This window comes from Polypterus senegalus, chromosome 3 (assembly GCF_016835505.1).
Source record: "Polypterus senegalus isolate Bchr_013 chromosome 3, ASM1683550v1, whole genome shotgun sequence".
In the NCBI taxonomy this organism is placed as follows: Eukaryota; Metazoa; Chordata; class Cladistia; order Polypteriformes; family Polypteridae; genus Polypterus; species Polypterus senegalus.
In genome coordinates, this window is record NC_053156.1 from 132051108 (window position 1) to 132068267 (window position 17160).

Sequence of the window (17160 nt, forward strand, 5' to 3'; positions counted from 1 at the left end):
ATATATATATATATATATATATATATATATATATATATGACAGCAAATCCAAGCTGTGAGAAAACAGTAAAAGGAGGCGTGTCAGACGCGTGGTACATTTTCTGATGCAGCTAGACGAATAAAACTTTGTGACGCTGCCGCCAAATACACAAAACAATTACTTTGACAATCATGTTATATTATTTTTAAAATGTTTCCTTTTCTTTTCATAACTTCTTTAACACACTACTTCTCCGCTAAGCTATATATATATATATATAGATATATAGATATATATAGAGATATATATATATATATATAGAGATATATAGATATATATATATATATATATATATATATATATATATATATATATATATATATATATATATATATATATATATATATAGAGAGAGAGAGAAACAACACTCATATCAATGACAAAACAATTACATTAACAATCATGTTACGTTATTTTTAAAATTTTTCCTTTTCTTTTTCGTACCTTCTTTAATACACTACTTCTCCGCTGCGAAGCGCGGGTATTCTGCTAGTCCAATATATAATAAAACACTGTTGTACATGTGTGTAAGTGTGTGTATGTGTGTGTGTTCAATCCCTTTGAGCAATCTGATAGGACAATTTGGCATTGGCCTGATTGGTCAGTTTGACTTTGGAGCTCAGTTGTAGAGATGATGACAAGATACGGTAGGGCTTCATAGTTCATTTCCTGATTGTATTTTTTTTTAACAAAAAAGGAATTAAAATGGATCATTTCACTGACAACAAAACAACAGACCAAACAATGCCAGTTGCTAAATAATAATGAAGTGCAACCTGACTTGCCTTCAAAAAGAGGAATAATTGGCAAGAATTCAAATTATGTTTTCACAACTGGTAATGGTCGCCCATCTACCATTTATGGTAGTCAAAAGGTATACAGGAAAAAAGCAAGTTGTCTGGAAATGACAGAGTCTGAGATGCAGATTTTATGGAACGTGATTGAGAGAAGAGCGTCAGACAAGAGAAGTTGAGACACACAAAGATGTCAAGGAACGGATAGTATCCTTATAAAAGTCCCCTGCTTTATGTGACGAATTCAACTGGACACCAGGGGCCTCATGCATAACAGCGTGTGTAGAATTCGCACTAAAACATGGAATGACAAAAGGGGAAATGTGTTTACACAGAAAAAAATCCAGATGCATAAATCTGTGTGAATGCCAACTTCCATGTTCTTCCGCTACATAAATCCAGGTCAGCGTGAAAAGTAACACACGTGCACACGCCTGCTGTCCCGCCCCGTCTCCCTCAGAATTACACCTCTTTGAATTTGCAAATCAATATAAATAGTCCTTAAGTGAATACCAAGTAGAGGCAAGGAAAAACGTACTATTTGTTGGTTTAAACAGTGGTATAAACAACAAAAGGAAGTAGATCGAGTGACATAGCAAGTCGGAGAAACTCGAAAGCTCAAGTTCACAAAGTCATACAGTGCCCAAAATAAAAAAGAAGTTTTCAGATATCAAGTGTCATATGAAAGCTTATTAGAGTACAGAGAAAAAAAATAGGCACACAGTGGGAAAAAAGCACGAAATGTCAACTTTAATCTGTAAATTTCCACTTTAATCACGTAGTTTATTTTACATTCGTGATATTACAGCTCTCTGAATAATTAAAATACTGAGAGGTATACCTGATATTATTTTCATGATGATATCAGTTAAAGCATGTTATTAAACATGGGAACACGGTGCAGTGATTGTTCATGCCTCACACAAGATGCTTGCTGTGCCATGTGCAACCTTCAATGAAATAATTTATTGCAGCAGTACTGTCTCTTTCAAATGTACTAACCTCCAATTCCTGTTCTTACTTTTCTTTCTCCAAATACCCAATCGCCACACAATCAGCTCTGTAATAGACATTAAGCAATCTGTAAGCTTAGAACGCAGATTCTTCAAAACTTTTAAGGAACATTGAAACATCTTCGTTGTACATGTTAAATTATTCTATCCACCCAGTGTCGCCAGTCCCAGCAAAAATACAGCGCAAGGCTGCTAGCGCTGCGACACCGTGTCCTCACATGTTTATTTATTAACAATATAGATTATTTAAATTTAAGTTAAAATTTATGACATAATAAACATATTTTGCTGCATTTTAACTCAAAAATAATATTGTCATCATATGTAAATACACGCTTTATAAAGTGGCTCAGGTTGTGCAATATTATAACTGTATCACAAGATTACAGTGAGCTGATTGTACTAATAAGTACAAACAGTTCTACAAGGAGTACTTAATGGGCTGATTGAGTGTGTTTATAGTTCTTGGGATGAAACTGTTTCTGAACCGTGAGGAAAGGCTTTGAAGCGTTTGCAGTGTGAGAGCAGTTCAATAGACAGCATGGCTGAGGTAGCGTATTCTTGATGCTGTATACTGATATTTCTCTTTCCAGTCAGCTTCTGTAGATCTGTGATTCCCTACTCAGATACAGTGATATAAATACTCTTGAGTGGTGCAGTGAGAGTAATATGGAAAAAGATGATCCACTGTGGCCACCCCATAACGGAAGCAGCTGAAAGAAGAAGAAGAAGAGTAACAACGCTAAAGCAGCTATGGTATTTAGAATAGTTTGGCCATTCTGTGGACCATTATATTGTTACAGGTTAATTACAATCAGATGCATTAAACTAATAAACAGTATGCGGTTAATTTCAATGTATTTATAAAGATGCGTCAGGGATGTGGATCTAAAAAAGAAAGGGAAACCACACTAGAACAGTAGCACTGCTTTGACGCTGGGTGCTGCCAGTCTGCAAAACCGAGCACAGAACTTGCGTAAACCAGGGTATGAGCTACCATGAAAATATGCGTGGCTTTACACCAAGTTTAGGTTTAATACATCACGATTTGAACGTGGAATCGTTCGTACGCAACATTTTTGTGTGTGCATCCTGTTTAATACATGAGGCCCCAGATCACCAGAGGTATATGCAGTATGTCTATGTTGAGTTGGTTATGCTTTCTGTGGGAGGTGACCAGGGTCATACTCCCAACATGCCCAAACCACTTCAAATAGCTTCTCCTAATCCAGAGTTGAGGACCTCCCACATCGCTATTGACCTAGTCATTAGCAACTATGTACAGGCTTCTCATGGTTGTGTCATATTCTTATGATTTTATTCTTTTGGTCACTTGTCATAACTTGAGACTACTGGAACACTAGTTAATTACAGGCATTTCCTAAAGATTTAGATTCAGATTTGCCACCATTGTCTGGAACAGTCGATCACAAAACTGCTAGGCTGACTGGTTTGTCAGTTTCTCGATAACTTCTAACTTAATTTATAAATAGAATTTCAAGGTAGGGGGAGTTGTTCTCCCTAACTTAGAAGAAAGGGTAAGAATTCAGAATTTGAGTTACCAGTTTTCATCCTGATTGCATCACATTCCCTAGAAAAGGGTACGGTAAGATTTACAGTTGGTGACATTCTCTGTCCACTTCAAATGAACTCAAAAGACCACCAAGTATACAGTAACAACACTTAATTCACAAAAGCTCTTTTTAAGTATTATGATCAAAGGTATAAGATGATATAAAACAATAAAATCGTTTAAAGGACTTTTCCATATTACTTCACAATGTAGAAGCATTGCACATATAAACCATAATTTAAAGCAGTCATTTAAAATTAAAATCACATGCCCCTCAATTTATTTTGTGCTCCGAACTTTTCCTTTTTTGAAGTAATAAATGACGGTTGTTACTTTGGATGTGTGAATACCAGCTGTTATAGTTAGCAATGCTTCCTATGCAGGTGGACCCGTCTCTACATGGGTGCAGTAAACAGACGCCAACATTGTTCATGTGGACATGACAGGAATGCTACTGGAAACTGAAAAACCACGAGCATACATATCCCATATTTTCATAAATCATGATTCACAAGTAAAGGATATAATAAATGGGTCCCTGAGGTACAACTTTCTGCAGGTTAAGAGTTAACATTACATGGGACATAGTTTGTATACATGGTCGATTTGGGAACTATAAAACAATCCAAAATGTTTTTATTTTATTAAAAAAGGAAATTAATGAACTAAATAGAGAGACACAGGCATCATCAATACCTAATTTTTTTTTCACAAAGATTACACAGTACACATGCAGTCTAGAAAATTTATTACAGTGTCATTTTGAAGAAAAAAAGTCAACTATACCAATGTATCCTTTTTTTTCTGCGTGATACAAACAGTAAAGAAAAGCTCAAACTCAAAAAGAGCAAACACAAACACTGCTACCCTGCTGAGTCCATTCCTTTCTCTAGGATGATTTTTTTTTAAAATACAGAACACTGCTGATAGTCCTGGCATATCAAAACTACAACACACAATGTTCATTTCATTTTTTGCATAAACATGTTAATAAATAAATGATTATAAACAAGTAAGTAAACCACAAAAATGTGTATTAGCTAACCTCCAAATTAGATTTTAGATATTTGCATTTTTTATTAATGTGAATTGCTCTTGTAATGCTGAAGCTTCATTAAACATTTATATTGGTTACAGATTTGCTTGACAGTTAACTTGGCAAGCACATTAAAGATTTTTAAGGTTTTTGTTTTTTAAAGGGACTCCCTATTGTGTTTGAAATTACTCCAAGTCTATGTTGTATAATAAATAACAACATGCTTATTTTATATTTAAGTACAGTTTAACAGATAACTTTCATAATGTATGCTTTGCTTTTCAAACCCTGTTAATCTAAGCATTTTTCAATATACTGTATATAAACAATGAATCTGCTGTTTAGTTTGATTTAATGTTGATAAGAAAACCCTTTGATACTTCGATTTTGTTTTTTCATTTTAAACTATTCTTCATTTTAAGAACACAGTCCTTTGCAATTTCATACACTCATGGATAAATATATATATATATATATATATATATATATATATATATATATATATATATATATATATATATATATATATATATATATATTTGTTTTTCTTCAAATAACCCCACATGTAATTACAGACATTTAACAGACATTTTCAATTTACATTAAAACTGGAAGCTTTAATATGTCTGCATTTCCAATGTTTCAAAGACATCTGGTCCTGGAGATATACAGTGCTTATAAAGTAAAAGCCATCTTTTTTAAAAATGTCACAGGAAGCATCCATAATATGCTCAGTATTAAGACACTGGAACCTATTAAACAGACAATTAGTCCCTGCTGAGTGCCTAAGCTCTGCAGATGAGTCTCATTCCCAACAACCATACGGAGTGGAAGAAAATTACTAAACAGTTATTTAGATGCTTTTTTCTTAATGAAATAGAAGTTTAAAAGTTTTTTTTTTTTTTGCAATCTGTATTTTACAAAAAAAAAATGTTATAGACAATTTCAGGCTCTTGATGCTAGAAATATGGTCATAGGAAGAGTGCTGTGCCAAAATGAGAAATGAAGTTATAAATTGTAAGGGACCACTTTTAGAATACATTTATTGCTTGGACTGGAAACTTTTCCACATTTAGCTCTTAATTTCTGAAAACCTGCCCAAAACTTTGTTACTCTGTTCCTACTGCTATGCAATTAGTCTAAAAATACATCAAAGCCTATAAGCTCCACAAAAATTCATTATGGTAAACCACATAAAAGTTTAGAGTACCTTAATGTACATTTGAAATATTCAGGTATCCAAAATAATCATTCTCTGTAATTAATTCTGAAATAACATAAATGCATTTCATGGTATACGCTATATTTTAAAATCTAGTTTTTTGTTAAACTATTTTGCAACAGCATTTCATATTTATTTTAAAGTTTCAAAAAAGGTATTCAGCTATTTTAAAATTAATTTTATCCATGCACTTTCTGAACTTTTTTCATAGATTTTTTCCACAAGGAGCTAGAGTTTAACTTGGCAACTACACCTGAGACAATAATTAACCTGACATGCACAACTTTGGGAGAAAACCATGGGATCATTGAAAGAATGTGTCAACTCCACACAGTTAGTGAGCAGGATATGAATTGAACCCGGGTGCCTGGAGTAGATGTCATCAGATGTCACCAGAAAAGAATAGCACCACCCATCCAACCATTTCAGCAATACATTTTTTTACTCTGATACCGTTTAACCGTTACAGAGTTTGTGAAGCCAGAGCCCATGCCAGGAACCTTGAGCACAAGATCAGAACCCACTTTGAAATGGACACTAGTGTGTCACAGAGCACATGTTTGCACACATAGGTACTGTCACATACCTGAACAGCAGTTCAGTTTATCTTTATATAACACCCTTCACTGAGTGCAGATTCAGAGCATGGTAACAAGTTCACAGGTAGAATGCAACTATAAACTTTAGAAATTACTAATATTTTTTTAACCTAACACATACATGTGTGTGAAGGGAGTCAGGAATCATTACTAGTCCTTACATAAAATTGATTTAAAACCGAGAGATGTATTCCATTCTAGTACATTTAGATTAATCTTGAATTTTTCATAAAACTATTGTCATTTTTCAAATAAATTTCAGTTATCATAAAAAGTACTCTTTTGGAATACCAATGCTTGCAGAAAGTCTAATTCAAATAAAAAAGGTATGTTCAGAGAAAGTGATTTGGGTTTACCTCAAAATGAAAACAATATTTTTTCACTAATTTATTGTGAGATGTTTATAATTATTCTCAAGATATCTTATATTCTAATTAAGCTTTGCTGCTTCTACTTACTGGCACTCTCTCCACATGGTAATTTGTGAAACTCCATTGGTGGACTCTTTCAAATTTCACTTAAAATTCACCCTTTCTCTCCTACTTTTAGATCTAGTGAAGTAAAACTGTTTATTCGATTATTCTGTACTAATCTCAGTTCAACAGTGCTGTCTCTCATGATCTGTATCTATTCCCCTGTGCTGTTTAGTTTTTCCTTACATATGCAAACTGTAGCCTTTCAATGTAAAATTATATTGAAGAGTGTTATGTTCAGGATTTATTCTGAGGTTTACCCTTGTTTGCTTTGTAAAGCATCTTGTGGATGACGCTACATAAATCAAGACTGATTATATCATTACTTTTGCCATGTAATCTGTAGTAGAGTTTCTTCTGATACAATTTAATTTGTATTCTGCTGATTTGCTCATATTGAACAGTGGAAATGGAAGTTTTTAATTTCTCAGGGTCCCATCAAAAGTAACTGCCTGGCACCAGCCTGTTCATTAATCTAGTTCAGATCAATTTATTCTTCTGTAGCTCAATTCTCAGCAGAGAGGCTTAAAGTGCTTACCAGCTTTGAAAATATAAAATGTTAATAGCAAAATTCATAATATCTACAAGATTAGCATATACTGTACATATATTAGTATTCAAATTGAATATAAAGGAATTCACCCATAAAAGCAAAGACTTAGACTTTTCAACAGTGTGTTCCCAGGGGTGAAAATAAGGAAAGACGGATTCAATAACAATGAGAAAAAATTATTTTAAATAACTGAAATTAAGCTAAAAGTTAATGGGAAGTGGGGTGCATTGCTTTTGACACAATTCCTAGAGAAAATAAGGCTTAGGCCAAAGAAGACAGATATTTTTTCATTTTTTCTACCTTGTTGACACATCATCATGGTAGAGTTGTCTGCTACAGTATATGTCTTCAATGAGTGTTATAGTTTTATCATTCCTGCTATGGCTGCTCCTTGGCACAGACAGCAAAATTAATTATCCTAATCAAGTAAAATTTCATTATCTGTTGAATTGTGACTGAATACATAATGATAATTCAGTGCTTACACTATTAACAACTGAAAAGGAGCTTTAAATGTAAACTGGCCCTTCTCTGTATCATCATTCTTTGTATCGTTGTATCAATTAGATGTGATACTTGGGTAATGACTTATGTTGGATGCGAGGAAGTGGATGTGTTCTCTTCAGGTGACGGGGCCTAAAACATCTCACACATGGACAATCTTTGATTTAGTGTGCTAAATGTTTTTTCATGTTTGTAAATTAAAACTTGTGTAAGAATTAATAGACAGGATTATTGAGTGCTCACTACCAGCTATACCATTCTATATAATAACAGTTATTTTCATAGATTAAATAGAATTCCACTCATTGAAATGGTAACTTTAAAAAATTAAAAAGTTATATAAAGTATTTACAGAAGAAAATGAAAATGTTTATAGCAACTAAAAAATTATTTTATGATGCTGTCAGAGAAATATGGGTAACAAACAAAGCAAATATATCACATTTCACAAATATAGTCTCTAAAATTAAGAAAAAACACAACCATCCATTAACAATATTGTAATATGGAGTTTAAAGGACTTAAGCCCTATTTGGATGAGATTAGTTTTTACACCGGGCGGTGGCGTAAAGTCAGCGTTTGAAGTAGGCTGGTATGCACTGGTACTCTGGATTAGCATTTACTCATTTCTGTAGTTAATGCATGCAGTTCTAACTACATTAGCAACCCTTGTTTATAACATCAATATGCTCCTTTGGGGTTCCCCCAACCCCACCCTCTCACTTTTCTCTTTATATATAAATTATGAATATTACTGCGCCTTCAGACTTCCAAGGAGATATAATTGTCAAATTGTGTGCTAACAAGGAGTACCAGCAGTGACCTTTGTAATTTTAGTCCCATCCAAATCACTGAAATGATGGAATTTTGCAGACATGTCGATTCACACAGGAATGGTTCAACCTGGAATTAAGTTTTATACACTTTTTATGCAAGCTAAAATGTCCCATAATCTTTAGTGAGTCATGAAGATACAGTCCGCAAAAACAAAATGATAGAGATGCTTCGGAAATAATTATTTGCCCCATCTCCTGGTATAAAAATAATCCTGTCTGAATAAGCCTTTGTTTAGATACTGGAGCTTTATTAACAGACATTACCATCTGTAAACTGTAACTTTGAACAGTTTCACCTTTAAGAAACACATAATGTAGGCACTGAGAAATCAGACAAACATAAAGATAAGGCACTATATGTTAATAAACAAAATATTAAACATTACTCTTAAAAACAAAAGCTATTTTGCTCATTTTTATATTGAGCAGCTAACTTAAATAAAAAAAAGCTAATTATTTTGAAGTTTTTAGTGATTGAAGGAATATTCTAACTAGTAATTATACAGCTTTACCTTTTAGTTTGTAAATGCTTTGGTTTGATTTTCTGGCTGTGGGAATTAGCAAACAGACTCTAAACTGATTTTCGTGTGTATTCATAGGTTTTGAAATCTGTCTTAATTCTGTTTTTCTGTTTTTGTCATTGGTTATGTTTGTAAAATAAACCCTCTAAATTCTTTTAAAGACCATTTATGCCCATTCCTTGCTGATTCAACTATTCGAACACATATAGTGTACAACTGTGAGAAAACAATGGCACACTAAGTGGCACAACTTTAAGAATAATAATAATGTTAACGTTATTATTATTACTATTATTATAGAAATAATTATATAAAAGAATACCCACAAAAAAGGAATACAGTACATAAAAATTTTAAACTGAATTGCATTGTTTAACTTGTTGAATAGGGTGTCAGAACACTGTTTTGTTCTGTTTGCTTTCCATTATACTTTAAATTTTTGAAAGGGGTGAGAAGTGTTGGACTGCATTTGATTTGGTAACATGGGGGATCATGTCACTGCTTAAAGGAAGTGTCTGATTTATGTCTCAAAACAATTTACGATGACTTTTAGAGTTTGTCTACATATGACTATACTCCTCAGTTTCAGAAGCTGTCATCTAAAGTAAATTATAATACAGTGGAACCTCGGTTCACAACTGTAATTCGTTCCAAAACTCTGGTCGTAAACCGATTTGGTCATGAACCGAAGCAATTTCCACCATAGGATTGTATGGAAATACAATTAATCCGTTCCAGACTGTACGAACTGTATGTAAATATATATTTTTGTTAGTTTTTAAGCACAAATATAGTTAATTATACCATAGAATGCACAGTGTAATAGTAAACTAAATGTAAAAACATTGAATAACACTGAGAAATCCTTGAACAACACAGAAAACTAACACTGCAATAGTTCGCGTTATAGTGCTAGGAACCGCTCGCTAAAAACACTTTTTTTTTAATGTTTGTTAAGCACAGGGGAAAAAATGAACATTTGAAAAATCCATAATTGAATAAACCACCAAGAAAAGTAACACTGAACATAATGCACACTATGAACTGATCGCTGTAAACAGAACTGAAAACAAAAACAAGCCTTCTCTACTTTATGCGTCCAGACCTCCCTCTCTTGCTTGCTCTCTCGCTTGCTTTCTCGCTCGCTCTCTTTCTCTTTTGTGTGTGCATGTGTCTCTTTCGTGAGCCTGGAGCGCCTGTGTGTGTGACTCTGTCTCACGCGCCTGTGTGCGTGTGTGTCTCTGTCTTGTGCGCCTGTGTGTGTGTGTGTTTGTGTGTGCCTCTGTCTCGCGCGCCTGTGTGTGTGCCTCTGCCTTGTGCGACTGTGTTTGTGTGTGACTCTGTCTTGCGCGCCTCTGTGTGTGTGTGTCTCTCTTATGTGCCTGTGTGCGTGCGTGTGTGTGTGTCGCGCTCTCTCTCTCTTGCTCGCTCGTTGCACAGGAAATGCACAGGGAGAGACTGAACATGTACAAACCGAAAGGGAAACTGGTTTGTTCGTATACCGAGTGTGTGATCGTGAACCAAGGCAAAGGTTTGGGAAACTTTTTGGTCGTAAACCGATTTGTACATGTACCGAGACGTTCGTGAACCGAGGCTCCACTGTACGTGACTCATTTCAAGATAGCTTTTGGATTCCTTAATGAATTTACCACCAAATGTAACCCATCAGCAACACACTTTTGTATATACAGTATATTCAAATGATAAGCAACCTACCCAACTTTAATGTATTTGTGCTTGAGGTGAAACCAGCCAATTTGGATGGAGATGAAGATGCAGAAAGCATCTCCAGAGTATATAAGCAAATTTCAAGGATTTAAATCTTGATGATCTTATGAAATAATAGGAATGTGATTTTTCTATTAGAATTACAGAAAAAGTAATTGTACAAAATGTACCCATTGCAACATCAAGTTTGATCAATGTCATGAAGTGCTTGCATCTCTGGGTCACATGTTTTGGGAATGTTATACCATTTTGGACAAAATATTTTATACAATTCTCAGTTATTCTTGGATCTAAAGTCACTCTTAATGCAATATTTGGAGTATAAGAAAATGGGAAAATCTGTTGTTCTTTCATACAAAGCACTATTTGCACCATATTCATTCTGGTCAACTGCAAGAATCCTAATTCCCCTTCTATAATTCAATGGTAGAGTGATGTTCTATATTATTTTAATTTGGAAAAAAATTATTTAGAAAGAATTTATTAACATAATTTTTAAGTGTACATAACAGGTCTGAATGAAAAAACAACACATTTTTTGCATATGTCGTTTATTGAATGAACACAACTATCCAACAACAATTGTGATTGTGTGATTAAAAAAAACTACCCCCTAGGTTAAATCAGCCATATTAAATGGATAATTAGACCATGCTATAAATAACTATTTTTCTTGTTTTAGCACCTGGGTGATCCTTAAGCCTTCTAGGAGACTGTTTAATGATAGATGAGACCAAAGTGGAACTTTTTGGATAACACAAGTCCCATTTTGTAAGGCATAAATCATATGTAGCACTCCACCATGAGGAAATCATAGCAAGTGTAAGAGTAATGGTGGTAGTGTGATGATGTGTAGGGATTCTTTGCTTCTTCAGGACCACGGCAACTTATAATTGAAGAAACCAAACATTCATCTCTGTACCAGGAGAATGTTCATTCATCTGTCTATTAGCAAGACAATAATCCAAAACACAAAAGCAAATCCATATCAGAAAAGCTGGAAAGAAGAAAAATTAAAGTTTGGGACTGGACCACTCAAAATTCAGAACTAAAGTCAATACAGATGCTTTTTCAGGACCCAAACTGTACAGTTCATGTTTAAAATCCTACCAAAGTTTTTGAATTAAGGCAGTTCTCCAAGAAAGAATGAGCTAAAATTCCATCACAACAATGGCAAGGAATGATATTGGATTATATAAATGTGAACACATGATAATGATGACACTATAAACCTATAGGACAAATAACTTAGGCAACAGTCCCGGGCTTGTCTTTTTACAATCTTGTCATTAAGCAGTATACCTAGTTTCTGCTTTCTCTGTTTATAGCAGAATTAGGAGACATTTTCATAATGACAAAAACCAAAACTGGTCCTCTTTTAATATAACTTTTATACAAGTATAAACAATTTTATGTGCTGTTCTGTTTATACCAAGTTTATAAATTTCTTATAGTAACCTCTACCCTCACTGCAGCAGACTCATGTACAGTATTCTATAATACCCAGGCATCATGTGCATCCAGCTATCTTTGCCCCCACTCTACATGAACACTTAATTTCTTCCTGTTTCACATTCTTATTAGACGAGAGAGCACACCTGCAAATGATTACAAATAAATGAAATCCATTCATACAGTGAAACGATTTATTAAAATATGTCTGTTCCAAATGAAGCAAAATCAAACAGCAGCTGGCTCTAGAGCACACTCTTCAAAATAATTAATTTTTGTTTTTACTGAAATACTTTTTATTGTGTTTTACCAAGTGAGACTAAGGAAACAGAAAAACTGATACTGCAGCCAAATTATTTCTTTTTCAAAGAAGACAAATAGACTAGTGACTACTCAAAAGCTTATGTGCCATCTATTGCACACAAATGTTGAAATTGTTTTTTATCTAAGAAAAAGCTTGGACCAGCAATGATTTTTATAAAGACCAATGCATGTGACAAACGCAAAAGAACCAACAAAAATGAATTTAAATGTTTGCCAGCAGTACTCTATCATTTCCAAGTATTTTCTTCCCCATTTTCCTGGTAGTCTCTGTTTATTCACCTATTTGTTTATTCAATAAGGTTTTGGTGTAAAGCTAAGGCATACAAAATAGTGTAATATGCTTTTATAATCAGCAATTTGGAATATATTTAATTACTTCTGCATGGTTTCCCATGGGGCTATGTCTAGGTTTTTTGGGCAGACTATGCTGTCGAAATATCTGGTCTTTTGGGAAGCTCATTTTACTCTTGAAACAAAGAAATGAGTGATGAAGCAGTGACCCTATCGCCAAAATTATGTCAAGAGTAAGAAAACCAAATCTTGTAGAAATGAGGCTTTTCCTTAAATGTGACCTCAGTGGTATGGGTTGTAATTGATACTTATCTATATTCTTACTACATTATTCATCAGACTTGAAGGTTAATGTAAATTGGTTAAGCTCCATCATGTGTTCGACATTCTTATCAATTATAATTATATTATAAAATTCTGCTAATGTTTCTAGACATCACTTTGTGGGACAATCTATATTTTAAACTTATCGTTTTTCTGTGCTTTTTTTTGCCTGTACCATAAGTGGTTTTCCTTTTTTATTTCTGTCAGTATTACCCTACCACTAAAACAAAATATTTAATTATTGCTATCTTTATTTCAGCCAATCTATACATTTCTATGATTGACTATAGTGTACTAATTTATGCAATTTCTACTCCACTATTCATGTAATTTTAATCATCAGCGAGTATTTAAAGATCCTCAGTCAGGCTGGTCAGCAATACATTTGTTATACAAATTATACCTTTGGTAATCTTCATATAAAGCACAAATCTAAAATTTGGCCGTGTTTCCATGTTATAATTATTGTTGTTTAAAAAATAATCTCAAAGCAGTTTTCAGACTTTATGTTTCATCCAGTATATGTGAATATTGCAGACATATCTATTTTTATTGCTATTAGTAATCAGTGTCTCCCAATTACTTCCTGTTATGTATCTCCTATGTTCGTTGTATTTTGTGGGTGAATACCGTTGGTTTACTACTAAGGGACTAGCCAATAAAGGCAGGCTAAGAAGTGCAGTCCCTTGCAGTTCATTGAATGTGCTCTAGGGAAGGAGGTGGTTATTAGATGTAAGTATTCTGGTCTTATTTTTGTTCTGCTTTTCTGGTTTATTTGACTTCTCTTTCCTGAATTTTGGATATTCGATATTGGATATGTGTATTTTAGATATTTTTAGACAAATCCTTTTGAGAATTTTTTCTATTTTGAATATTTGGCTGTTTTACTTTCAAATTTTTAAATACATCTTTCTTTAATAAAGAATCTTTGTTTGCACTTCTTGTACAAATGGTTGACAGTTATCTCCTTCCTTTCGGGGCATTCTGGTGTGGGTGGGGGCAAGGACACTCGAGTACTTTAAGAAAGTGTTGGGGTGTCAGCCAGGTGACTCCGTTTAATCCTAACTCCGTTTAATCCTAAATTAATTATTCAATGGCACAAAACTGATGTATAAAACAGAAATAAAAGGCCTTCTTGGCTTTTTGAACCTAACAGCTCTGAAGAGCTGGTCTTGACCACGTGCTCTGTCTGTGTAGTTCAGGTCCAGATTGAGACATCTGTCACTTGGGCATCTGTACATTTATAGAGATACGAGCAGAAATGTGTGAGGGTAGGTCAGCTGCTTATATTGGGCATTTTCTCACCACTGCCGGTGAAAGAAGAGGTAGTATTGTTAGTGACAGTGTCTCCTCTTGCCCAAGGGTGGTACTGCTTACCTCAAATGAGCCCAGAAGGTGATCATCTGATGCACATGCATGACACCATTTACTTTTAGAAATTTTGAATATAAGAAGCTAAAGTCCCATAAATACTGTTTTAGAGTAGGCCAAAGCCATCCTGGGGAGTAGGCACCAAGAATACCTTTCTGGATAGGCTGGCAGGAGGCAAACCTGCACTGATGATCATTTTTTGAGGTCTCACAGCCACTTCAGTCATTTTATGTGCTGCATGTACAACACTCCCTTGTTGTTCTGATTTTTGTGAGCCAATTACATGGGCACAAGCAATGAAAAGAAGATGTCAGACAAAAATCAAAGTAAAAATGTTCAAGAACATGATCATAACCAAAAGCACAATAAAAGAATAAGTACTATAGCACTAAGGCACGTTAAGAGTTTATCACTAAACTAGGATAGTGACGCATCATATCAGTCAAACTTTTAACCTGGCATGAATTAGTCTTTATGTTGTGACTTCAATATTTTCACTCCTCAACCGTAAGACATTCCTAGTGATTGGAAGACAAAAAAAAAGGTTAACAAATAAAATTGCAAAATCTAAACAAGCCACAGAACCCTAACTCTAAAATGAAAAGCAAATTCTCTGATCTCAAAAGCTCAGGTAAAGAGTGTCTGATTAAATATAATTTGTCCCAGAAAAGGAGCTAAATGATCAAAATAAGAATTCCATGACACACACAATTTTTGTTTTTTTGTTTTTAGTCTAGGTAAGTCTACTGTTAATAGCAGCACAACAGAAACAATATTTGGAAATGCTGTGCTATTTGTACAACGTTTTAAGAATCACAGTAGTTTGTATGTCTTTGTGTGTACCTCCTGCAGTATATGCAATTAATATATACCATTACTGAATTTTAGCCTTTCTAATGTAAAAGCTCCAATCAATATATTTTTTCACAGATTGTTAATATTTAAATGAAAACAAATTCATTATTTTTGGGAAAAAATAATAAAAAATAAAAACCTTCAATACCTTGGACGCCTCGGAGTGTACACTTTTTAACACATCTGAATGCATCTAGTGCTCTGTCCCCATGTCTTTTCTTACTCTCTTTCTATAAGATTCTGTCTGCACTATTACACTGACAGAGATTAATTATTGCAAATTATTTTCTAAATCTATACTCATATGCTGTTGGCGAGAATCACCATTTATACCATATGAGTCACTTCTGAGGACGAGAGTTACCCTTGTAAATATATTTCTGGAAATTTTACCACTTAATTTAATTTTGAAGTGTAATATGAAGTCTCTAAACATTCACAGCCCTTTATATGTTGCCTAGTGTTTGCAGCCTTCTTTAAAATATGGGTTATGGTATTCTGTATTTCATTTATACCAAAGGTGGCCTGTGTTTTAAGCTTAGTTCACTCCGGTAATCAATTATCCCTCCTAAACAAGGAGTCTCAGAAAACGCAGGTTTTCTTGTGCTTATTTCTTTACTTCCAGGTCTCACTGTCATTGCCCACGTGAGCATTGAAGTCTCCCAGCAAAACGAGGGAATCCCCAGAAGGAATGCCCTCTAGCAACCCCTCCAGAGACTCCAAAAAGGGTGGATACTCCAAACTGCTGTTGCGATACGCACAAACAACAGTCAGGACCCTTCCCCCCACCCGAAGGCGGAGGGAGGCCACCCTCTCGTCCACCGGGGTAAACCCCAATGCACAGGCTCCGAGTCGGGGGGCAATAAGTATGCCCACACCTGCTCGGCGCCTCTCACCGGGGGCAACTCCAGAGTGGTAGAGAGTCCAGCCCCTCTCAAGAAGATTGGTTCCAGAGTCCAAGCTGTGCGTCGAGGTGAGTCCGACTATATTTAGCCGGAGCCTCTCGACCTCGCGCACTAGCTCAGGCTCCTTCCCCTTCAGAGAGGTGACATTCCACGTCCCAAGAGCCAGTTTCTGTAGCCGAGGATCAGACCGCCAAGGTCCCGCCGCCACCACCCAACTCACACTGCACCCAACCTCCTTGGCCCCTCCCATAGGTGGTGAGCCCATGGGGAGGAGGACCCACGTTACCTCTTCGGGCAGTGCCCGGCCGAGCCCCATGGGTGCAGGCCTGGCCACCAGGCGCTCGCCATCGAGCCCCACCTCCAGGCCTGGCTCCACAGGGGGGCCCCGGTGACCCGCGTCCGGAAAACGTCGTCCAAAGGTTTTGCTCATCATTGGAGGTTTGTTGAACCGCTCTTTGTCTCATCCCTCACCTAGGACCAGTTTGCCTTGGGTGGCCCTACCAGGGGCATAAAGCCCCGGGCAACATAGCTCCTAGGATCATTGGGACACGCAAACCCCTCCACCACGATAAGGTGACGGTTCAAGGAGGAGAACTCCGCCAGGGCTACCCTTTGTCACCGATTCTGTTCATAACTTTTATGGACAGAATTTCTAGGCGCAGCCAGGGTGTTGAAGGGGTCCGGTTTGGTGGACTCAGGATTGGGTCACTGCTTTTTGCAGATGATGTTGTCCTGTTTGCTTCATC